Here is a 25,154-nt window from a genome sequence, read left to right on the forward strand (position 1 = left end):
AACTCCAAAATTCAAAACGCTCCAAAATCCAAAACTTTTTGTGCACCACTGTGATGCCACAGGTGAAAAATTTCACACCAGACCTCATGTTTCATGCCCAAAATTAGTAAAAATATTGTATGAAAGTACTTCAGCCTATGTGTATGACATATATGAAACATAAATTTAAAGTTGGGTCCCATCCCAAGATATCTCATTATGTATATGTAAATATTCCAAAATCTGAAAAATTTCAGAAATTCAAAACACTTCGGGTTCCAAGCATTTTGGATCAGGGTTACTCAACCTGTATTATAATAAAACTGTAATTTTAAGTACAGAACGTTTTTGGGCTGTGTGAGTCATCCTGGCAGATTGCTGAACCTAAGGGAGTCTGTGGGGACTTTGAATATGTAGCCAGCTGATCTGACATGAGGGTGCCCTGGGGACCCTCGAACTTGTGGCTGGTAGCTGAAGTGAGGGCAGTCCTGTAGAAGACTGTGCTGTCAGACTTGCTGTTTGACAAACTAATTGCAAGCTGATGTCAATGTCGGCAGAGTTGGCAATCTAGAGGGCTGTGCCTTTAACCTGGAGTTTCACTTTGGGGACTCTTCATCCAAAGTCGCCTTCCTCTTTAGGCTCTGCTGCATCCTTGTGTTTAACACTGTTATTTGACCATTAAAAATCTGGCTCGTGTGGTGGCTCATGCCTGTAATCCCAGCACTCTGGGAAGTTGAGGCAGATGGATCACTTGAGGTCCGGAGTTTGAGACCAGCCTGGCCAACATGGTGAAACCCCATCTCCACAAAAAAGTATAAATACTAGCCGAGCATGGTGGCCCATGCCTATAGTCCCAGCTACTTGGGAGGCTGAGATGGGATAATTGCTTTAACCCAGGAAGTGGAGGCTGCAGGGAACCAAGATTATCCCACTGCACTCCAGCCGGGGCAACAGATTGAGACTCTGTCTCAACAAACAAACAAACAAAACAAAACAAAACAAAATCCACTGTCCTTTTCTTGAAAAATTTTAAGGGCAGCAATGTACCTATATGAGCCAGGGGTTGGCTCAAGTTTGGCCAAAATCAATCATGACAGTTCTGTTTTCTGCTTTCCCTTTAATCTGTGGGTCTTCATGTGACCCTGGTTGGACCATTGAGCTCTAAGCAGATTTCTTCTGGGGGATGCATGTATTCTGGGGAAGCTCTTGCCCTCCTAAGAAGAAAGTATATCGCTTTTTACCTGTTGCTGGTTTATCTGCCTTAAATGTGACACAATGCTTGGAGGGCAGACTGTAAGGCTATAAGCCAACATGCTAAGGAGAGCTGAACTGAGCCAAGGACACTAGTAACATTTTTAAGCCACTGCATCAGCCTTCTGCTACCTATTTTCAGACTTCTTGTTATGTGAGAAAAACAAGTCTGTATTTGGTTACAGCCAGTATATGTCTGATACCCTGTTGTTTGTAGCCAAATGCACTTATAACTTCCAAGTCCCTAGAGAAGGAATAAAGAGGCGAAGCACCATATTCAAGGTCAGAGGCTGCACCAAGACTGCTCTAGTTTCCTGACTCCCACTCAACACTTTTTTCACTGCTACTTTTCCCCCTATCTTATCCTTATTTTACGAATGGCAATAAGCTTAATAGTCTACATACTATTCAATAATGTAAATTAAATAACCCTCCAGTTACATAAATAAATAAGTTATATATATAGCTCAGTGACCCACTACCAGAGCCTCATAACAATAATTTAACTTGAATGATCAAGTTGCTTTTTTCATAATTTTTATTTTCTTATATTTTTCATACATCTTTCTATCTTGACCTTTACCAACTCCCATCCCAGCATACCTTATATTTTCATATGTGATACACAATCATGTCATCTGCATTTATACTAAAACTACTTTATTCTACCCACTGAAGCATTAATACTTTCAAATAATTTTTAAAAGTTTATTAATCTCATCTCAGCTGTTAGAAAGCATCTATATAATCTTTGCTCAAAATAAATTTCTCATTTGATTTAAAACAAATATTAAATTGACTACATTTCTGAGTAATTATTAAATAGACTTTTCTCACCATACTGTTTGTGTTTTAAAAAAGTCATCTTTGTTTAACAGGATAAATCCCATAGTTCTAGAGAATAAAGCCCATATATTATAATTTTTCTCTGTTATTGACTCAGCTGAGAACACAATTAGTATATATTTCGCTTCCAAAATGTCTGCACTAAACAAAAACCTATAAATCAATCGCTTTGCAGTGCCTCTAATTTCTTATTATTAATGTTTAATTAGTAAATCTCATATAAGAATATTTACAGCTACATTTTTACATCAAGAGCTTTAAGCTCATACTTCACAATGTTCTAGTCGAGTATATTTTAACTTACAGGGTAAAAATAAATAAACAATATACATCTAAATAATGGCATTGTTAGTTTTGGAATCTACCTGAGTTCTTTCCCTTTCTTCTTATGAAAGAAAAAGATTTAATACAAAGACCTAGAGGATATTATAGTACTGAAAAGATTCTGCCTATTCTATGTAAGCTATGCATTTCAAAAACAGAAGTAGAATTCCACTTTGTGAACTTGCTTTTCCATCAACATCCTAACTATATTCTCAAAAATCTTTGAGAATAAACTATCTTTTATACAAATGGATCAGTGTCATTCTAAATATTCTTCCATTTCTTGGTAAAAGCATTCTGCTGAATGTATATCTCATTTTATTGGCATAAAACAAGCAAAAGCTCTTGAATCATAATATGTATTTTGTCTGAAAGGATGAAACTATGCCTGTGGCTTTCTCTTTCTTCCAAATGTGGAGATTTTAGGGAAGAAATGATAGACCCTGATTTGGCCACATTTTAAACACAAGCATGTAACAAAACTACCATCTGGCTTCCCCATTGTAGAAAGTTAGTATTTTGTAAGATACCTCATAGCAGAATCACTTCTTAAGCCTTATTTTAAATCTTGAAATATCTTAGAAAAGAAAATTGAATACAACTGAGTGAAAATTTAGAAAACGCAAAGAGAATACTGATAAATTATAAAAGGACAGGTCCTTTTCTTTCTCTTTTATCAGGAAGAAAAATTATTTTACATTATTTATATAACAAGTGAAACATACTTAAAAGAGTATATAAAATATGTGATGGGATTCAATAAAAGCAGAAGAAAACAGCAAATAGTTTGGATTTATTTAAACATATAATAAATAAATTGGTTCAGAAGGACTTACAAAAAGAATGAAATGTCTTTTCAAAATGTCCAAGTTCAGTGTTTGTATTAATATTGCCATATAAACCTAGAATATAAGTAGCTCCTTCCAAGTCACTCACTCATCAGATAGCAGCTTCAGGACCAAAAGCTTCATGTTGTGACCTCTGAACCCAATTCTGTTTCCACTAGATGATTTGTCTTTTATGGGAATGGTCACATTCAAGAGATTAACTGCAATGTAAATTCAAAGCAGGTTAATTAGGAATAATGAATTAAATAATTGTGTCCTTATGCGGCCACAGTTGGGAGTTTGGGGTGAGCTGAGAGATATTCATGGAGGAAAATATAATCAGTACAAAAACATAAAAATCTAATAGGCCCCTAGGAAATGTTCAGCTGGCACTATTGCAGTGATTACAGAAAAAAAAAAAAAAAAATCTAACCATACAGATAAAAGGAAAGTAGAGAATTGAGGCAATTTCTAAATATTTTAGACTTTTCCTAAAATCACAACTGAAATACTGAGATTACTTTATAAAAATTTTAATTTCTTCAAATCTTCACGTTTCATCACGTGTACACAGTTTAAACCCTTGTGTGAGACATTTTCAAATATCCATAAGAAAAAAATGGAACAGAGAAAAGGCAACTCAACAAAAATTTTAAAACTTCAATTTGCCTGAAAAGGATTTTTTTCTCATCTGTCATATATATGTATATTATAAAATAAATTAGTATTTAGAGGTGAGAAGAAGAATAGAAATGAAAAAAATATGGGCTGAGCAAGAAGCCGCATCTTTAATCAAAGTGAGTCAGAAAAGCTAAAACTGACAATTTATCCTCTTGATCATATAATCAGTAAAATAAGAAAGGAAAACACACTGTTTTCTACCTTAAAGGGAAGAGTGCAGTGATAAGACACAAAAAGCAGCAGCAGGTTTGAAAAGTAAGTCCTCAAAACTTACTCTTCAGTAAAAAAGCTTATGCACGAAGAGACAAAAAAAATAAGAATAACCCACTATTTATAAAAAGGTTACCACTTGGCTAGAACAAAAAATTCTGTTTTAAAGTAATTCAGAATTTGATCCAAACAAAGCATGCTTTTATTTTGGGTTGTCTTAATGATCAATTTATATGTGCCAAGTTTTATATTAATATCCACTGTTGCCATTTGGTTGGTAGCCTTGTTTGAATGAGACCACTCCTGTATTTCCAATATCCCTATCTCCTCTTTTTCAAAATGTGATGGAGAAATTAATTTAATTCTCCAAAATTAGATTTAATGGGGAGTGAGAGAAAATATAAAAGGAGATTTAATGGTACACAGAAATAACGTATGTGAGGTGAGACATGGTTGCCTACCAGATAGAGCCAATGGTATAAGGACAACCAAAAACAACAATGAAAAAGACATAAGTTGTTTAACACCAATGGGAATCTCTAAGATACAACAGAAAGTAAACACCAGATTTTTGGCAGAATTTGGATGAAAGAAGAAGCATGGTACATAGTTTTCAATACTTAGAAGAAAACCAATGAGCATCAGGTTTACTATCACAAAGAGTACTCAGGCACCAAATAAGTAGCCTAGAGCAGTGTCTCTCATACATGAATGTGCTTATAAATCATCTAGAGATCTTATTAAAATGTAAATTCTAATTCAATAGTTCTGGGATGGGGTCTGAGATTTTCCTGTCTCCAACAAGCTCCAGGAGATATGGATGCTGCTGGTCTGGAAACCACTTTTTGAATAGCAGGGAACTATAGTTTGGAGTAGGAACAGATGCAGGAATTTTCTTGATGCATGCTTGAATAAGCTGTCCTGGAACTGAGACAGTCTTGGCAACCCCTTGGACTAGTGGTTTTCTTTCCTATGAATGTCATTCTAGAGTGACAAGGCCACTCAGAGGAGAGACGAAAACAGAGCATGCAGAATTCTTTTGGGAAAAGAAAGATAACTAGTATTTGCCTAAGCACAAGATAGAAAATAACCATTTGGTAATTGCTTTAATTGATTCATTTTAATAGATTCTATCTGTTCCTAATAAATAAAATCTGAATCATATTCATATGCATTTTCTACAGAAGGAAAAAAGTTATTTTTTAACTGTTGGGGAGAAAAAAAATTATTGATTTGATTATTAGCCAAGGTTCAGAAAATAGAAAATAATTAAATGCTTTCAAGAAAGCAATTTAAATTAAAATGTACACTTAAATTATATCTGGTTATTTCCTATTTTCATTAATACTTTGTGCATACCAAATTATATTATCTTAAACTTATATTACCTTCTAATAATCTCAAATTAAGCTGTATAAATAGAAGGAAGGCAATTTTTAGTTAACTAAAACAGTTATATGAGAAGAGACTGAGTATAGCTCTGCAAATGATTTTACTATAATTCAATTTTGTATGTTTATGTGACCTACAATTTATGCTGTAATGTTAAAGAATAGTAAGCACTATTCTGTCTTCTTACAAAATATAACCGTACCAAAAGTCATATAAATTTGAAGTTCAAAACAGATATCACTCTGTGGAAAGAGAGCAACTGTTTTTGCAAAGTAATGCATTATTCAGGGTTAATTTAGGACAATGAATAATTTTTGTTTAACCTTTGCTAGACGTATATAACTTTACCATTCTGAGAAACAGGCATTTTCATTTTTTTGTCCTTGGAGGTCTCATTTTTCTTCTTTGTACTAAATTACAAAGATTTTTTTTTTTAATTTATAAAGCTAACTCTATTCCAGTCCAAATTTTTTAAATAGAAAAAGAAATAACTATCTTATACTTAAGCTCTTTTTGAGACTTCTAACCATGTTTACACTATTGGAGAAAAAGTAGATCATAACATAATTCAAAATGAGGTTAAGAAAATTAATCTATTTGTTACTCTTATTGGACTGCTTTTATCTGTCATTATTTTTTAGCAGAGATTAACAATTAACGGTGTATTTAATATTTATCTTTTTATAACTTTTACACTGACTATTTATTATAAACTAAGTATAATCAGATGTTTCATCGGAATTTTTTATATAAGTAACAAGGCAATAATTTGTAGTATAAGAACTATTTATCACATAGAATGTGAGGTACAATTAGACCTTGTAGATAAATTACATTTTTTTTTTCACATTTTTAAACATTGTATTACTTATCAGCACTTTAGAGGCAGGTATAGTTTTTGTGTGTGAAAACTAAGAAGACTCAGTTAAGTATTTTAAAGAATCTTCTACTAAAAATCTGTTTACTTTCATATTAAGTCCAGTGGTTTCTATGATTTATATAATGTTCTAAACTATTTGAGTTACCCAAAGATAAACTTGTAGTTATTTTCTTTTTTAATTTTTCATTTTGGTGAGCAAAACAGATAGAGTTTGGAGAATAATTAAAGCTATCTCCTGGAACAGAGTGTTATACACTGCTCCACCCAGGGTGATTCAAAGGAATTTTCTCACCAATGTTTTAAAGTCTAAAGAGTTCAGGTAGATTATAGAGAAGCAAAAAGGTGAAACAAAACTTAAAGCAATTAAAATTACACCCTTGACGCACCCTCTCCAATATTTCAACTTTTATATTTTCAACCAACCTACTATTCTCAGGACATTAAAAACATAAATACAGATAGACACACATACATATGTGCATAGATAATGCCCACATACACATACTGATACACACTTTAAAAGCATATACAAAGATATGTATTTGTATGCATGTATGTGTGTAATTTACTCAGCTAACCCAAGTTTGTTTATAGTGTTTAAAATCTTTCAATTATTTGTTCACTAGTATCCAGATGTAGCATAAATCTTAATAGAGCTAAGTTAATAAGATGTGAATCAGAGGAAACCACCACAGAGTAATAAGCTGGGGGCCCAGGTGATTTTAGAACAAGCATCCAGGGCCAAGCATGGTGGCTCACGCCTGTAATCCCAGTACTTTGAGAGGCCAAGATGAGCAGATCACCTGAGGTCAGGAGTTCAAGACCTGCCTGGTCAACATAGTATAACCCCATCTCTAGTAAAAATACAAAAATTAGCCAGGTGCGGTGACACATGCCTGTAATCCCAGCTACTAAGGAGGCTGAGGCAGAAAAATCACTTGAGCCAGGAGTTGCAGTGAGCCAAGAACGTGCCATCCTGGGCAGAAGAGGGAGACTCTGTCTAAAAAAAAAAAAAGCATCCAGGAATTTAAAGAGGAATGTCTGAAAAAGCTTCAGACTTTTAGAAATAATAGGTTTTGTTCTCTTTGTAGCAGTTGTGAATCGCAGTTTGTTCTTGATTTGGCTCTCTTTAAGTCTGTTATTGGTGTATAGGAATGCTTGTGATTTTTGCACATTGATTTTGTATCCTGAGACTTTGCTGAAGTTGCTTATCAGTTTCAGGAGATTTTGGGCCGAGACAATGGGGTCTTCTAGATATACAATCATGTCGTCTGCAAATAGAGACAATTTGACTTTATCCTTTCCTATTTGAATACCCTTTATTTCTTCATGTTCTTTGTAGGGACATGGATAAACCTGGAAACCATCATTCTCAGCAAACTGACACAAAAGCAGAAAATCAAACACCACAGGTTCTCACTCATAGGCGGGTGTTGAACAATGAGAACACATGGACGCAGGGAGGGAAGCACTACACACTGGGGTCTGTTGGGAGGAAATACTGGAGGACCAGTGGTGGGTGGGGAGTTGGGGAGAGATAGCATGGGGAGAAATGCCAGATATAGGTGAAGGGAAGGCAGCAAATCACACTGCCATGTGTGTACCTATGCAACAATCTTGCATGTTCTTCACATGTACCCCAAAACCTAAAATGCAATAAAAAATTATATTAAAAAAAGAAAGAAATAATAGGTTTTGAATTATTTGGAGTGACCAATAGGAGCAGAAGTAAGGAAACAATTTAGATAGGTGGAGAGGAGGTCAGAAAAGTTTCTGAGGTAGAGTTAAAGGAATTTGCCAACGCTTTGTGATAGTATCAGGGAAGGGGCTTGAAGACAAGGAAGGAGAGGAATTAAGAATGGCTCTTATGTTTTGGCTTCAGCATCTAGGTGGATTATTGTTCTATTTACAGCAATCTGGGAGGGGTAACTGAAGGAAAAATGCATATGATTAACTACCATCACTAGATTTTTAAGTCCTTTTCTTGATTAAATCCCTTTCTATGCTGTCTTTACTAGATTCTCTCAGAAACATATAGTGCATAGCGATACTGTAATTTTTTTCCTGTCTTTTTGATTACTGATATGGTTTGGCTGTGTTCCCATCCAAATCTCACCTTGACTTGTAATAATCCTTATGTGTCAAGGGAGGGGCCAGGTAAAGATAAGTGAATCATGGGGGTGGTTTCCCCCATACTGTTATTGTGGTAGTGAATAAAGAAGTCTCAGGAGACTTGATGGTTTTATAAATGGGAGTTTTCCTGCACAAGCTCTCCTGCCTGCCGTGTTGCGAGACCTGACTTTGCTACTTATTCACCTTCTGCCATGATTGTGAAGCCTCCTCAGCCATGTGGAACTGTGAGTTTATTAAACCACTTTCCTTTATAAGTTACCCAGTCTTGGAATTAGCTGCATGAGAACAGACTAATACAATCACCATGTTAGGCCTCAGAGTTAGTTGGCCCAGGGATCTAGGACTTTTAGTAGGCTTTCAGAAGTCAGTGTTGGGCAAGAAGTAAGCAGATGAAGTTTACATTCCAAAAGAGAGTTTCAGAGTGTTGGAGCGGAAGGGCAGCTATAATTTTAATATTTTTCTGTAACTTTGGTGGGTCAGTTTCTAGTTCTTTAGTCAGTATGTTCCCCCACAACTGGCAGAATGTCCTTTCTCTTCTCCATGTCTGAGCAGCAGAGTGGAAGGGCCTGGATGCATTGGTTCCTACAGGACTTTTACCTCTCCTGGAGTCTTTAGGGGGACAAATCCTAAGGGATCAGAAATGTTTTCTGCTTTTCTTTCACATTTTCCTTTCTCTTCTGTCTCTTCTCAACACACAAATATATCTTTATCTCTAACACAAGAATTGCTTTGGTTAAAGGATAGCAAATAGGAGAGCAGGAAGGAAAGGGCAGTGAGGCTTCAAATACGGATTAAAAGAAGTTACAGAGCAGTGATGAATGAGGTTGTTTATTTATCTTTCTTTTTGTACACTTGCCATTTTAGGACAAATAAAATGTTTCCCAGTCTGCATTATAAAAAGAAATTGTCTTTTGTAACCACCAGTGCCTCAGTTACTTCCATGTGAGTTAAGAATTCTTTATCTCCATGTCTTTCTCTTTCTTTTATTCCCTCTTCCTTCCCTCTCTGCCTCTCTTCTTCCCTTGTTTCTTTATTTCCTGTTCTTGTTATTTCTCTCTCTCTTTCTGGCTAACGTTTAAGAAAGTGTGTATCTGGCATGAATGGAAATATCTGATTGCAGTGCTTGGCTGGGTATGGTGGCTCATGCCTATAATCCCAGCACATTGGGAGGCTGAGGCAGGTGGATCACTTGAGGTCAGGAGTCGGAGACCAGCCTGACCAACATGGTGGAATCACGTCTCTACTAAAACTAAAAAAAGTTAGCCGGCCATGGTGGCACATGCCTGAAATCCTAGCTATTCAGGAGGCTGAGGCATGAGAATTGCTTGAAACTGGAAGGCAGAGGTTGCAGTAAGCAATGATTATACCACTGTACTCCAGCCTGGGTAACAGAGTGAGACTCTGTCTCAAAAACAACAAAACAACAACAACAACAAAACACATCTAATTGCAGTATTGTTACACTAAACAACAAATTTTGTTGAGTAAGACACTTTTGAAATGGAACCTTTTGACCTTGTATACTATTTAAATACAAAATACAGTTTGACTCATTATGGCTCTTATTATTGATTTCTATATAACAAGAGTTGTTCAATAGAAATGATGAAAACCACATCTTCTTTTTAATACAGACGAAAACTTTTCTAATCTTAGTACTTTGAAAATGCAATTAATGCCAGCCATTTATCCCTGGGAATTAACGCAGCAGCTGTTAAATTTGGAGGTTTGACATGGCATGCCTCTCCTTCTTATGCCTATGCTTTCTGACTGTTTTTCTGCTTTTTTCCTTCTTCCCAGACAACAAATTCAAAGGACTGAGCTGCCTCTTTCTGCAAGGCCTGCCAGTATTGACACTGAAGCATTCAGATTACCTCTGTTAGCTGACCAAGCTTGATTTTTCCCTAAGATGAAGTATCCCCAATTCTGAGATATTCCTGAAATTACATTGCAGGTGGCATCTCAGAACTAGGAAGACCAGATGGCCATTCCTTTGCCATGATAGGTTGGTATACTGTATAGACTACGCACTGAAAAACTCCAGGGTTGCCACTTTCATGAGCTCCCTAAAGTTGTACACAGTTCCCTCTCTTCAGCCATGCTGTGTGACCTGACTGCAAACTCATCCCTACCATAAATGGAAGTCTTCCATTTAAAAAAAATCTGTAACTCTATGATTTACTGTTTTGATTCTTTACACTTTTCAGTGACTTATTCTAAGATAATCCTTTTTCATTTGTTCCCTTAATGACTTAGCTTCATCAAGGAAATGGAACTTCTGATAAAATAGCATGGCTTTGTGCAAGATCATGGTTCTAGAAGTCAGTCTTGGGTTTGAGTCTGGATCTGCCAATTACTAGCTTTGTAAACCTTAGTGGGTATAGTCCTCCAAGATGACTTTTTTTTTTTTAAATGAAGATAACAAAATCTTAACTTTAGTACCATTGTAAGAATAAGTAGTGCCTAATGTAGAATATCACAAATGCTTAATAAATATTGGTTTCCTTCTCCTGCGTATTTGCTGGTTCAGGTTTGATTAATTGTAGGCAAAGTGATACTAACACCACTTCACAAATTTACCTAAGATCACATAATTTAACTGTAGCCATATCCCCCTCCCCTGTTATAAATATGTACGTATCTATGTACTTTCTCTTCATGTTTACAGTCATAGTTGCTTGGCAGACAGATTAAAGGTTCTTATAGTAGCTTATGAGTCAGATGAATTACTATCTTAGGATCTCTTTTTGATCCAATCCTTGTGATACTCATTGTATTTAAAACATCTTAATTTAGAACCATATTTTCGCTTTTCCATAGCTAACAAAGGTTTCTCCATTAAAAATGCCCACCCACACAAATATTTCCAGCTAGTATATTTTACATAAAAACAGGGCATATAGTGAACAAATTATCTTCCATTCTCTAACCTGCAAAAGTTTCAATGTCTTGCCTGTATTCCCTTTCCCCTCAAAAAAAAAAAAAAAAACAAAACAACTATTAATTGAACTAGATGACAGATCTGAAGAAATTAGCTACTATATACAAAAGAAGAGTAACAAAGATACGAAATTAAAAAAGAAGTTAAAAGATAAAGATGACAGAATATGTAGGCCCAACCCACATCAAGTGAGATTCCAGAAGGAAAAAAAAGAGAGGATGGGAGAAAGCAATGTCTTCAGAGATAAGGGCTAAAAATGGTCCAGAATTGATAAAACACATATCTTCAGAAACAAGCTTCGAACAAGATTAATAAAAAGAAATACACCATATATGTTTTGTAATGAGACAGTAAAAGCTCAGAGATGAAGAAAACACTTTAATAACAATCAGAAAAAAATGGCAATAATTATCATAAAACAGACTTTTCAACAGCAACAATGGAGTTCAGAAGACAGTGGAATATCGTTTTCAAAGGGCTGAGAGGAAAAAAAAAATCCATTACCCTTGAAGAGTACATCTGTCTAAACAATTCAAAGAGTGACATTTCTAGGCAAACAACAAATTGAAATTATTGTCACTAAAATACCTCACTACAAGAGCTTTTAAAGGATGTACTCCAGGAGGAAGAAACATGGTTACAAAGGAAAGGACTGAAATGTAAAAAGGAAGAGTGAGTAAATAAATTGTTAAAATGTAAGGGAATCTAAACAATGCCTATCAAGCACAACAATAATAATGTCCCATTAGAGTGGTTAAAAACAGTTCAAAAACAATAGGTAGTTACATGTATGATGATAGAGACATTATAAGAAAACTACAGACCAATGTCCCTCATCATCAGGGACACAAAAATTCATAGCAAAATATTAGTAAGTAAACACAGCAAGATAAAAAAGTATAATTGATCATGACAGTTGGGGTTTACCACTGTAATGTAAGGTTGAATCAAATATCTAAATATCAAATTCCCTAAATTCAATATAAAAAATAATACGCCATATTAGTAGAAAGAAGTCAAATTATTAATAGATTCTTAAAAAGTATTTGATGTGTCAATACTCACTTATGATAAAAAAAACTCTCAGAAAACTAGGAATAGAAATAAGTAGAAATAAAAAGGATATATGAGAAACCTACAGAAAATGTAATGGTGAAAGACAAATGCAAAGATGATCATTCTTACTGTGGATATTACACTGGAGAACCTAGCTAGTGAAATGGGTCAAGTGAAAAAATTAAAGGCATTTAGACAAAAAAAGATGAAGTAAAACTGTCTTTCTCCATATGCAGACATGTTTTCTACCACCAAGTAGAAAACTCTAAGAAAGCTGTAAAACAGGATATAAACACAATATACAAAACTCAACTGTAGTTTTATTTACTAGCAATAAAAAAAAACAAAAAATGAAACAAATTGCTGCATTCTTTTCTTTAAAAATAAGCACTCAACATGCATAGGTTATACATAATCAAAACACATATGTGAGTATGAATTTTTTTTTCTTTTTTTCCAAAAACTAAAAGAAGCTAATGAATGACAAATAGTGAGTGAATGTGTGTGTGTGTGTGTGTGTGTATGTATGTGTAAGTGTGTTTGTAGGTGAGAACAGAGTGAAGTAGAGAAATATATGAAAGTGTGGATAGGGAAAAACACTTTACTTGATTTAAAGCAATAAACAAAAAATACAGAAAATAAGTATGTACAACAGTATTCCCTATAAATAAAATAATTCTTGATATTTTATTTAGAAAATGTTTGGATAGGGTGTAAATAAAGAATATTTTCGAAGACATTATGTACTACAGTGGCCTTGAATATTTCTTTATTATACTATAGTAATAAGTTAAACCAAATAGCACAAAAGTTAAATGGCTAGTGAATCTGATTATTTTGTCCTGATTGCAGAAACTATTTATTGAAAAATTCATATACTAGCATCCCAATAGACAAATTAAAATATTATATGAGAAAAGTCCTCAAAGAAGAAATGTAAGTGGCTAAAAAACAGGAGAAAATGTTCAACATCATTTGTGGCAAAGACAAATTAAAACAACAATGAGATCCAGTTAGCAATTTACATATTCAACTTAGCAATTTAAAATAAAATTATGAGGAATGTATAGGACCAAAACAGGCACTACTACGTTTTCAGAACATTTGACCTCAAATTTTTCTTTGCAAAAATGAACTTATCCAAAAAATAATTTAAATGTTTTGTGCAAACACACACACACACACACACACACACACACACACACACACAAACACTGAACCAAAATGTTTGCAATAAGTAAATGGCTTAGTAAATTAAAATACTTTGATAAATTTTGAGATACTAAGTGATTATTGAAATTAGGTGTTTGTAAGGAATGGGCATATATTATCATAACCGTTAAAAGTTATAATACATAGAGTATAGTTAACACTAGACTCTCAGAAACATATTAAAATATGCATGGAAGATAGAAGAAAGGAAGGAAGTGCAGAAATATTAATCAAGATTCTATCTAGTTGTTGACATCACATTGTTTTACATTCTTTTTAAATTTTTTAGAATATATATTATTTTTATGCTCCGAAGTAAGCTGTGTACTACTTAAAGAAATAACTGAATCAAACTTTCCTATCTTGGAAATATGCCTTTATGACAACATAGAGAAGAATATAAGTGAATTGATGGAGCTGAAAAACACAGCACGAAAACTTCACGAAGCATGCACAAGCTTCAACAGCCGAATTGACCAAGCAGAAGAAAGGATATCAGAGGTCGAAGATCAACTCAATGAAATAAAAAGAGAAGGCAAGAACAGAGAAAAAAGTGCAAAAAGGAATGAACAAAATCTTCAAAAAATGTGGGACTATGTGAAAAGACCTAATCTATGTTTGATAGGTGTACCTGAATGTGATGAAGAGAATGAATCCAAGCTGGAAAATACTCTTCAGGATATTATCCAGGAAAACTTCCCCAACCTAGCAAGGCAAGCCAATATTCGAATCCAGGAAATACAGAGAACAGCACAAAGATATTCCTCAAGAAGAGCAACCCCAAGGCACTTAATCGTCAGATTCACCAGGGTTGAAATGAAAGAGAAAATGCTAAGGGCAGCCAGAGAGAAAGGTCGGGTTACCCACAAAGGGAAGCCCATTAGATTCACAGCAGATCTCTCAGCAGAAACCCTACAAGCCAGAAGAGATTGGGGGCCAATATTCAACATCCTTAAAGGAAAGAACTTTCAACCCGGAATCTCCTATCCAGCCAAACAAAGCTTCATAAGTGAAGGAAAAATAAAATCCTTTGTGAACAAGCAAGCACTCAGAGATTTCATCACCACCAAACCTGCTCTACAAGAACTCCTGAAAGAGGCTCTACACATATAAAGGAACAACCAGTACCAGCCACTCCAAAAACACACCAAATGGTAAAAGAGCATCAGCACAATCAAGAATCTGCATCAACTAACCAACAAAACAGCCAGGTAGCATCAAAATGACAGTATCAAATTCACACATAACAATACTATCCCTAAATGTCAATGGACTAAATGCCCCAATCAAAAGACACAGACTGGCAAATTGGAAAAAAAGCCAAAACCCATCAGTGTGCTGTATCCAGGAAACCCATCTTACATGCAAGGATACACAAAGGCTCAAAATAAAGGGATGGAGGAAGATCTACCAAGCAAATGGAGAGCAAAAAAAGGCAGGCGTTGCAATTCCCATCTCTGATAAAATAGACTTTAAAGCAACAAAGATCAAAAGAGACAAAGAAGGACATTACATAATGGTAAAAGGATCACTGCAACAAGAAGAGCTAACGATCCTAAATATATACGCACCCAATACAGGAGCACCCAGATACATAAGACAAGTTCTTAATGACTTACAAAGAGACTTAGACTCCCACACAATAATAGTGGGAGACTTTAACACCCCATTGTCAATATTAGACAGTTCAACCAGACAGAAAATCAACAAGGATATCCAGGACCTGAATACAGACCTGGAACAAGCAAACCTGATAGACATTTACAGAACTCTCCACCCCAAATCCACAGAATATACATTCTTCTCAGCAACACATCACACCTACTCTAAAATTGACCACATAATTGGCAATAAATCACTCCTCAGCAAATGCAAAAGAACAGAAATCATAACAAACAGTCTCTCAGACCACAGTGCAATCGAGTTAGAACTCAGAATGCAGAAACTAACTCAGAACCGCACAGCTTCATGGAAACTGAACAACTTGCTCTTGAATGTTGACTGGATAAACAATGAAATGAAGGCAGAAATAAAGATGTTCTTCGAAACCAATGAGAACGAAGACACAACATACCAGAATCTCAGGGACACATTTAAAGCAGTCTCTAGAGGAAAATATATAGCAATGAGTGCCCACATGAGAAGAAAGGAGAGATCTAAAATTGACACCCTATCATCAAAATTGAAAGAGCTAGTGGAGCAAGATCAAAAAAACTCAAAACCTAGCAGAAGACAGGAAATAACTAAGATCAGAGCAGAACTGAAGGAAATAGAGACACAAAAAACTCTTCAAAAAATCAATAAATCCAGGAGCTGGTTTTTTGAAAAGATCAACAAAATAGACAGACCACTAGCCAGATTAATAAAAAAGTAAAGAGAGAATAACCAAATTGATGCAATAAAAAACGATAAAGGGGATATCACCACAGATTCCACAGAAATCCAAACCATCATCAGAGATTATTACAAACAACTCTAGGCACATAAACTAGTAAACCTGGAAGAAATGGATAAATTCCTGGACACCTGCATCCTCCCAAGCCTAAACCTGGAAGAAGCCGAAACCCTGAATAGACCAGTAACATGTCTGAAGTCGAGGCAGCAATAAAGAGCCTACCACCCAAAAAAAGCCCAGGTCCAGATGGGTTCACAGCTGAATTCTACCAGACATACAAAGACGAGCTGATACCATTCCTTCTGAAACTATTCCAGACAATCCAAAAAGAGGATATCCTTCCCAAATCATTTTACGAGACAAACATCATCCTGATACCAAAACCCGGCAGAGACTCAACAAGAAAAGAAAATTTCAGGCCAATATCCATGATGAACATAGATGCAAAAATCTTCAATAAAATACTGGCAAACCGATTGCAACAGCATATCAAAAAGCTCATCCACCATGATCAAGTAGGATTCATCCCGGGGATGCAAGGCTGGTTCAACATACGCAAGTCCATAAACGTAATTCACCACATAAACAGAACCAAAGACAAAAACCACATGATTATCTCAATTGATGCAGAGAAGGCTTTTGACAAAATTCAACAACACTTTATGCTAAAAACCCTCAATAAACTAGGTATTGACGGAACGTATCTCAAAACAATAAAAGCTGTTTACGACAAACCAACAGCCAATATCATACTGAATGGGCAAAAACTGGAAGCATTCCCTTTGAAATCTGGCACTAGACAAGGATGCCCTCTCTCACCACTCCTATTCAATATAGTACTGGAAGTTCTAGCCAGAGCAATCAGGCAAGAAAAAGAAATAAAGGGTATCCAAATTGGAAAGGAGGAAATCAAATTGTCTCTATTTGCAGATGACATAATTGTATATCTGGAAGACCCCATCTTCTCAGCCCAAAGTCTCCTGAAACTGATAAACAACTTCAGCAAAGTCTCAGGATACAAAATCAACGTGCAAAAATCACAAGCATTCCTATACACCAGTAATAGACTTCAAGAGAGCCAAATCAAGAACGAACTGCCATTCACAATTGCTACAAAGAGAATAAAGTACCTAGGAATACAACTAACAAGGAACGTAAAGGACCTCTTCAAGGAGAACTACAAGCCATTGCTCAACGAAATAAGAGAGGACACAAACAGATGGAGAAACATTCCATGTTCATGGTTAGGAAGAATCAACATCGTGAAAATGGCCATACTGCCCAAAGTAATTTACAGATTCAACGCTATTCCCATCAAGCTACCAATGACCTTCTTCACAGAACTGGAAAAAAACACCTTAAACTTCATATGGAACCAAAAGAGAGCCCGCATAGCCAAGTCAATTCTAAGCAAAAAGAACAAAGCAGGAGGCATCACACTACCGGACTTCAAACTATGCTACAAGGCTACAGTAATCAAAACAGCATGGTACTGGTACCAAAACAGAGATATAGACCAATGGAACAGAACAGAGGCCTCAGAGGAAATACAACATACCCACAACCATCTGATCTTCGACAAACCTGACAAAAACAAGCAATGGGGAAAGGACTCCCTGTTTAATAAATGGTGCTGGGAAAACTGGCTAGCCATGTGCAGAAAGCAGAAACAGGACCCCTTCCTGACACCTTACACCAAAATTCACTCCAGATGGATTAAAGACTTAAACATCAGACCTAATACCATAAAAACCTTAGAAGAAAATCTAGGCAAAACCATTCAGGACATAGGTGTAGGCAAGGACTTCATGACCAAAACGCCAAAAGCAATGGCAACAAAAGCCAAAATAGACAAATGGGACCCAATCAAACTCCACAGCTTCTGCACGGCAAAAGAAACACTCAGTAGAGTGAATCGGCAACCAACAGAATGGGAGAAAATTTTTGCAGCCTACCCATCTGACAAGGGGCTGATATCCAGAATTTATAAAGAACTAAAGCAGATCTACAAGAAAAAAACAAACAAGCCCATTCAAAAATGGGCGAAGGATATGAACAGATACTTTACAAAAGAAGACATATAGGAGGCCAACAAACATATGAAAAAATGCCCATCATCACTGGTCATCAGAGAAATGCAAATCAAAACCACATTGAGATACCATCTCACACCAGTAAGAATGGCGATCATTAAAAAATCGGGAAACAACAGATGCTGGAGAGGATGTGGAGAAATAGGAACACTTTTACACTGTTGGTGGGAATGTAAATTAATTCAACCATTGTGGAAGACAGTGCGGCGATTCCTCAAGGACCTAAAAATAGAAATCCCATTTGACCCAGCAATCCCATTACTGGGTATATATCCAAAGGATTCTAAATCATTCTACTACAAGGACACGTGCACACGAATGTTCATTGCAGCACTGTTTACAATAGCAAAGACCTGGAACCAACCCAAATGCCCAAAGACTGGATAGGGAAAATGTGGTACATATACACCATGGAATATTACGCAGCCATCAAAAACGATGAGTTCACGTCCTTTGTAGGGACATGGATGAACCTGGAAACCATCATTCTCAGCAAACTGACACAAGAGCAGAAAATCAAACACCGTATATTCTCACTCATAGGCGGGTGTTGAACAATGAGAACACATGGACACAGGGAGGGGAGCACTACACACTGCGGTCCATTGGGGGGTAATGAGGGAGGGGCGGGGGGTGGGGTGGTGGGAAGAGATAGCATGTGGAGAAATGACAGATACAGATGAGGGGACGGAAGGCAGCAAACCACACTGCCATGTGTGTACCTATGCAACAATCTTGCATGTTCATCACATGTACCCCAAAACCTAAAATGCAATTAAAAAAAAAAATAATGCTGTCCAAAGGCTCTAGTCCTATTCACCACAGCCAGTACAATCTTCACACCTGGTGGTTGATCATCTGGGTTACTCTAACACATTATGAAAAAACAAAACACTACATTATTAAAGAAGTCCCATCCTTCATTTAATTTCCTGACAGTATTCTTTCTGCTCTATCCCCCTTCCTTTTCCCCTCCCACCTCTATCCCAATCTACCTTCAGACAGATTTATGCTGAGATTTATGCCCATTACCAAACAGCAGAGCTATTATTTAAAATTATAACATGACACTGATATGAAGTAATTATTACTTTGACATTCAAGACCTTGGGATTAATATTTTAAAGTTACCATTGTTCATTTGCTTTGTGAATGTTGGTGTCTGTGTTTGGTAGGAGAATGAAACAGTATTCATAGCCAAACAACAAAAATAAATGGATAAAAATGGACTCATGATAAAAACCCTAAGGTACTTGAAATGCCTAAAAAAAACTCTTTCTTGTTCACATGCTATCCTTTCAACTACATAGAACAAGCATTAGTACCCCTATTGTGTACCCTTGTAATGAATATGCAGACTAATCTACCTAAGCAGATTGTATGCAGAAGTAATTTTCTGTTTCCCAGAAGATTTACAAAAGAAATGAGCTTAAACTGGTATGATTAAATCTGACTTGATTTTTTTAAAAAATTGATACTCAATTGAAAGAATAATTAAATATTGGAAAAGGTTTCCCATCAAGGTTGTGAACAGCTGAAAGAGTTGTAAAAATAAGACAAGCATTCAATAAAGATGGATGATTGCCTCAGTGCGAGGCAGGCTACAGGGTAGTAGCTAAATCAGCTGAGCATTTGGATTCTTTTCGATCCTTAATTCTCAATTTTTTAAATAGCTGTTTCATGGCCTCACTTTAACACCAAACATCAAAGAAAGTGGATCATTCAGTACAATCCAGCACAAAAGAGGATTAACATTTTATTTAAGGAACTATTCTAACAGCATGTATATACTGTAAAAAGACAATTCATTTTTTTTTTTTTTTAGAAGATGCTTAGTGAGCACTTACTGGCTGCCAAGCACTGATCTTAGGAGCTAGGGAGTTACAGAAAGCATATGCCTTCATGCAACTTACATGCTAGTGGGGGAAACAGACAAAAAAGAGATAAACAAAAATATGTAATATATAAGTGTAATAACAAACACAGTTTTAGAGAAGAGACAGAGGAAGATATGACTGCTGTTTTAGTTAACACTGAGCAATAGAGAGATAGAATCTGTTTGAGAAGCAACATTTGGACAGAGACCTGATTAAACGAGGAAGCAAGCTCTGCAAGTACCTGAAGGAAAGGAATTCCAAGTAGAGATCGGTGTCACAGAGAGTGGACTGGCTTTCAGGATCAAGGAAGAAACAGGCACGGGGGACTGGTCGGAAGTGACCTCAGTCAAGTAAACAGGAGCCAGACAAGTAGAGTCTCATTGTCCATTGTAAAGATTTAAAATATTTCTTTAAATATAACAGGACTCCACTAGAAAGCTGAGAGAAGGAGAATGATATAATCTGATTTATGACTTATAAAAAAACTGCTTTGGCTGCTATATAAAGAATAGATTTGGGAGAAGGGGAGTCAGGGAGATGATACAAGAGACTGCTGAAATAATTCAGGTGAGAAATGGTGTGGCTTATACCAGGGGTGCAGCAACAAAGAGGAGTGAGAAGTAATTAAGCTCTCTCAAGATATAACCAACAGATTTACTAAAAGATGAGATGTGAGCTATGAGAAAAAAAAGAAGAGCCAAGGATGATTTTAAGATTTTTGGTCTGAGCTACTGAAGAGGTGCTAACAACGGAGAGCAGGACAGCTGATGGTGGTGCTCGTGTGGGAGGAGAGTGAGATCAGGAACAAAGTTTTCCATATGCTGAGTTTGAGAATTCTATTAGTTGCCCTATTAGAGTGTCAAAGAAGCAAATGTCAAGAATGTGGCACTAGTGTAGAGGTTTGGGCTGGAAGTATTAATTTGGAGGTTGCCAGTGTATACAGATGGTATTTTGGTACATATGATAAGCAAATCGCCTAATAAGAGTGCAGATACAGAAGGGATCAAAGGTTTAGTCTGGAAGGAGATATGCCAGCATTTATGGCTATGGGAACGAGAAGCCAGTAATAAAAATTGAGAAGAAACTACTGGTGAGACAGGAGGAAAACCAAGAAAATATGTGTTTCAGGAGCTAGGCAGAAAACTTTTTAAACAAGAACAGAGTGATCAAAGTGTCCAACTTTTTTGACATGTAAAGTAAATGAAAAATGAGAAATGACATGGGTTCCAATGAGATGGGAGACTGCTGGATTGCAGTGTCAACTGAAGCATTTCAGTGGAGTGGTAGGAAAGAAAATGCTACTGAAATGGGAGCAAGACATAAAGGGAGATAACAGGGAGCACAGACAGTGCTCTAGAGTTTTACTATTAATACAAAAGAGGGCAGAGAAGCCAGAAACAGATCCAGGATCAAGGGCACAAAGCTGGGAAACAAGAGACCTCCTAGGAATCCTAAGATCTCTGTTTAAAAAACAAAATAAGTAAAAAGTATTATAACCATTATTGCCTTATTTGATGTAAAATGGAATAATATTTCCTATATCCTCCCATTATTCCACAGATGTGTACTAACAATAGATGAATTAATGAAAAAACTGTATACATCACGTAGTTCTATTTCCCGTGAGAGTATTTCATTAAGGACATTTTATACATGAGGAAACAGACCACAGAGACTAAGAGACTCACCTAATATGCAACCACAGTAGCAAAGTAGAATTTGGTCTAGGTTGTCTGGCTATGGACTATACACACTCTTGTCTCCTTGAGGAATTGAACAAAGTCCCTTATATACTGGTTATGGAAATTGCTGTGTAGGAAATAAACAGAGTAATGTGACAGTGAATAAATGGAGGAGAGGCTCCCTTAAATAGGGACCAGGGACTCCAGAGGCACAACTTAGATATAAGAATTAAATAAAACCCAGACATTCAGAGGCCAAAGGGCAGAGTCTCCAGGTAGGAGAAATACAAAATGTAAAGTCTCTGACATGGAAATAACCTGACATTTTCTTGCAATAGATTGGAGGCCAGCCCAGGATGCTTGAAGCACAAAGAGCAGGAAAGTTAAACAAATGAGGTTAGAGAGACAGGCAGAAGCCAGATCATGTCTGGCTTATTGAGCCACAATAAACTGTGTGGCTTTTAGGTGCAGGTGAAGGATCATTTTTAATATTCCATGCTGGCTACAAACTATATGTCCCATGTCTTGATGGTTTATGGCAACATGCTTTTTCTCTTCAAACCTCCAATCTGACTTAATCTTATCTTTTATAATGTCATCCAATTTCTTCCCTCATCAAAAATCAAAAAAAGAACAATAGTTTATTGAATTGCTACTTTTTTGAAAAACAATTCTGGAAAAATTTAACACAAATAACTTTAATATTCTTTTTCTGGTTAGAGCAGACAAACTTCAGGTTCTAACCTTGACATTGCCATCACATATGCAGCTAGTCCTTAGAAAACCACTTGACCTTATAATCCCTCTATTTCTTTAAATTTAAGGGGAAAAAAGCACAAGGTTTAGAGTGATTACATAAGATTATGAATAAAAATATATAAAAAATTATATATCAGTGTACATGATTATTATTATGTTACGAAAAAAGCATGCAATATAGAGTCAAATAAAATATTTTGGTGAATACATTTGAGTCTGAAAATAAGGTTTTATTATTCATGGTTTTGTGAAAAGGAAGTCAAATTATTAGTCAAAGTTATCTGAGTAAAAACATCTTTTATAAAAAAATGACAATACAATTTTCAGTTTTGAGCTAGAAAAATAATCATAAATGTATTAGCTTTTTTATTCATATAAAATGAAGTTGTAAATCACAAAAGGGAGAAACGTATTTGCTTCAAAGATAATGGATAAAGATTTAATGTCTTTAGCTCTTTCTCATCTTGCAAGATGGCAGATGAAAAAGTTGAGAAGCCAGATACTAAAATGAAGAAACCCGAAGCCAAGAAGGCTGATGCTGGTGGCAAGGTGAAACAGGGTAACCTCAAGGCTAAAAAGCCCAAGAAGGGGAAGCCCCATTGCAGCTGCAATCCTGTTCTTGTCACAGGAATTGGCAGGTATTCCCAGTCTACCATGTATTCCAGAAAGGCCATGTACAAGAGGAAGTACTCAGCTGCTAAATCCAAGGTTGAAAAGAAAAAGGAGAAGGTTCTTGCAACTGTTACAAAACCAGTTGGTGGTGACAGGAACAGTGGTATCTGGGTGGTTAAACTTCGCAAAATGCCTACAATTATCCTCCTGAAGATGTGCCTCGAAAGCTACTGAGCCATGGCAAAAAAAAAAAAAAAAAACCCTTCAGTCAGCATGTGAGAAAACTGTGAGCCGCCAGCATTACCCCCGGGACCATTCTGATCATCTGACACCACAGGAGCAAGAAGGTGGTTTTCCTGAAGCAGCTGGCTAGTGGCTTGTTACCTGTGACTGCACCTCTGGTCCTCAATCAAGTTTCTTTACAAATAACACAACAGAAATCTGATATCAATTTTGCTATCAACCAAATTTGGTATCAACCAAAGTTGATATCAGCAATGTAAAAATCCCAAAACATTTTACTGATGCTCACTTCAAGAAGCAGCAGCAGCGAAAGCCCAGACACCAGGAAGGTGAGATCTTCGACACAGAAAAAGAAATATGACATTACAGAACAGTGCCAAGATTGATCAGAAAGCTGTGGACTCACAATGTTACCAAAAATCTAATCTATTCCTCAGCTCCAGGGCTACCTGTGATCTGTGTTTGCCCTGACAAATGGAATTTATCCTCACAAATCGGTGTTCTAAATGTCTTAAGAACCTAATTAAATAACTGATTACCTTTAAAAATACAAAAAAAAAGATTTAATATCTTTAATATGAAGAAAAATGATTAAAATCAAGAAAACACTGAAGCCAACAGGAAAAAATGTGCAAAGCACATAATAGATTCTTCCAAGTTCATAATATTGAGAGAGTGGTGTGAGATGGGCAACTTTAAACAACACTGATGTGGTTGGCTGCCTGAAATCTGTATAAAAAAGACATTAATCTTTCATACCATTAACCATGGTAGTTTCATATTTAGGAATTTCCTCCCAAGAAATTAGAAATGGGGAAAAAGAAAAAGTAGAAGGACTATAAACAACATATCATAGGATATGATTAAATAAGTTATGATAAATTCATAAGTTGTAATAAATGCAGATATTAAAGAAATGTATTAGAAGATAATAGGGAAATGCCCTTTACTTAAATGAATTAGAAACAGTATATACAGTATATGTAAGTGATATAGTTGAATGCAAATTCTTTAATATAATAATCTGCATTCAAATTTATACTCATAAAAAATTCTGAAAGGAAATGCAAGAAAATGTTAATAATATTTGTAAGTAGTAGGAATATATGTAATTTATATTATCTTTCTTCACTATTTTCTAAAATACTGACAAAAACCATAAATTGAATTGACAATTAGTTAGAAAGAACAATATATAACCATAAATCATGAAATGAAGTACAGTTGTCAAAATATTCTAACTAAGCTCTGATACCATGAAATGCAAATAACATCTGTGTATGCACACCTATGAATGAGTTATTGGGCACTCATGCCTATGAGAGAGGTACGCATATACACACATACAGAAATGGTGCATGACACAATGATGTAACACTACACATATTTATAAGCACTTGAATGAAAAAATAGGCCTAATTATTATTTCTTTATAAACATGTATATCTCAAATTCTATTTACTGAGTTTGTCTAATAGTCTAATCCAGGGGTTGATAAGTACGGCCTGTGGGTTATGTCTGCCTCATGTTTCTTTATACATTGTCTATACCTGCTTTTTACTGCAACAGAAAGTTGAACATTTGTGACAAAGACATTATAGCTCATAAAGCCCAACATATTTACAATATGACTCTTTACAGGAAATGCTAATTCCTGATCTAATAGTCCAACAGAGTCGTATATCTTTGTAAGCAAACATGATATTAAATTAGGTAAAAAATATATTTTCATAAGATTTATACTATAAATCCATTAAAATA

At 35.7% G+C, this 25,154-nt stretch overlaps 1 protein-coding gene and 1 pseudogene across 1 annotated transcript in view; one reads left to right on the forward strand and one right to left on the reverse strand.

Moving 5' to 3' along the window:
* The window catches only part of B3GALT1 (beta-1,3-galactosyltransferase 1), a 582,223-nt gene that overhangs the window by 305,129 nt on the left and 251,940 nt on the right, over window positions 1–25,154 (reverse strand). The window lies entirely within an intron of this gene.
* LOC141584462 (large ribosomal subunit protein eL6 pseudogene) lies at window positions 23,010–23,899 on the forward strand (annotated as a pseudogene).

This window comes from Saimiri boliviensis, chromosome 5, assembly GCF_048565385.1.
Source record: "Saimiri boliviensis isolate mSaiBol1 chromosome 5, mSaiBol1.pri, whole genome shotgun sequence".
Taxonomy (NCBI): domain Eukaryota; kingdom Metazoa; phylum Chordata; class Mammalia; order Primates; family Cebidae; genus Saimiri; species Saimiri boliviensis.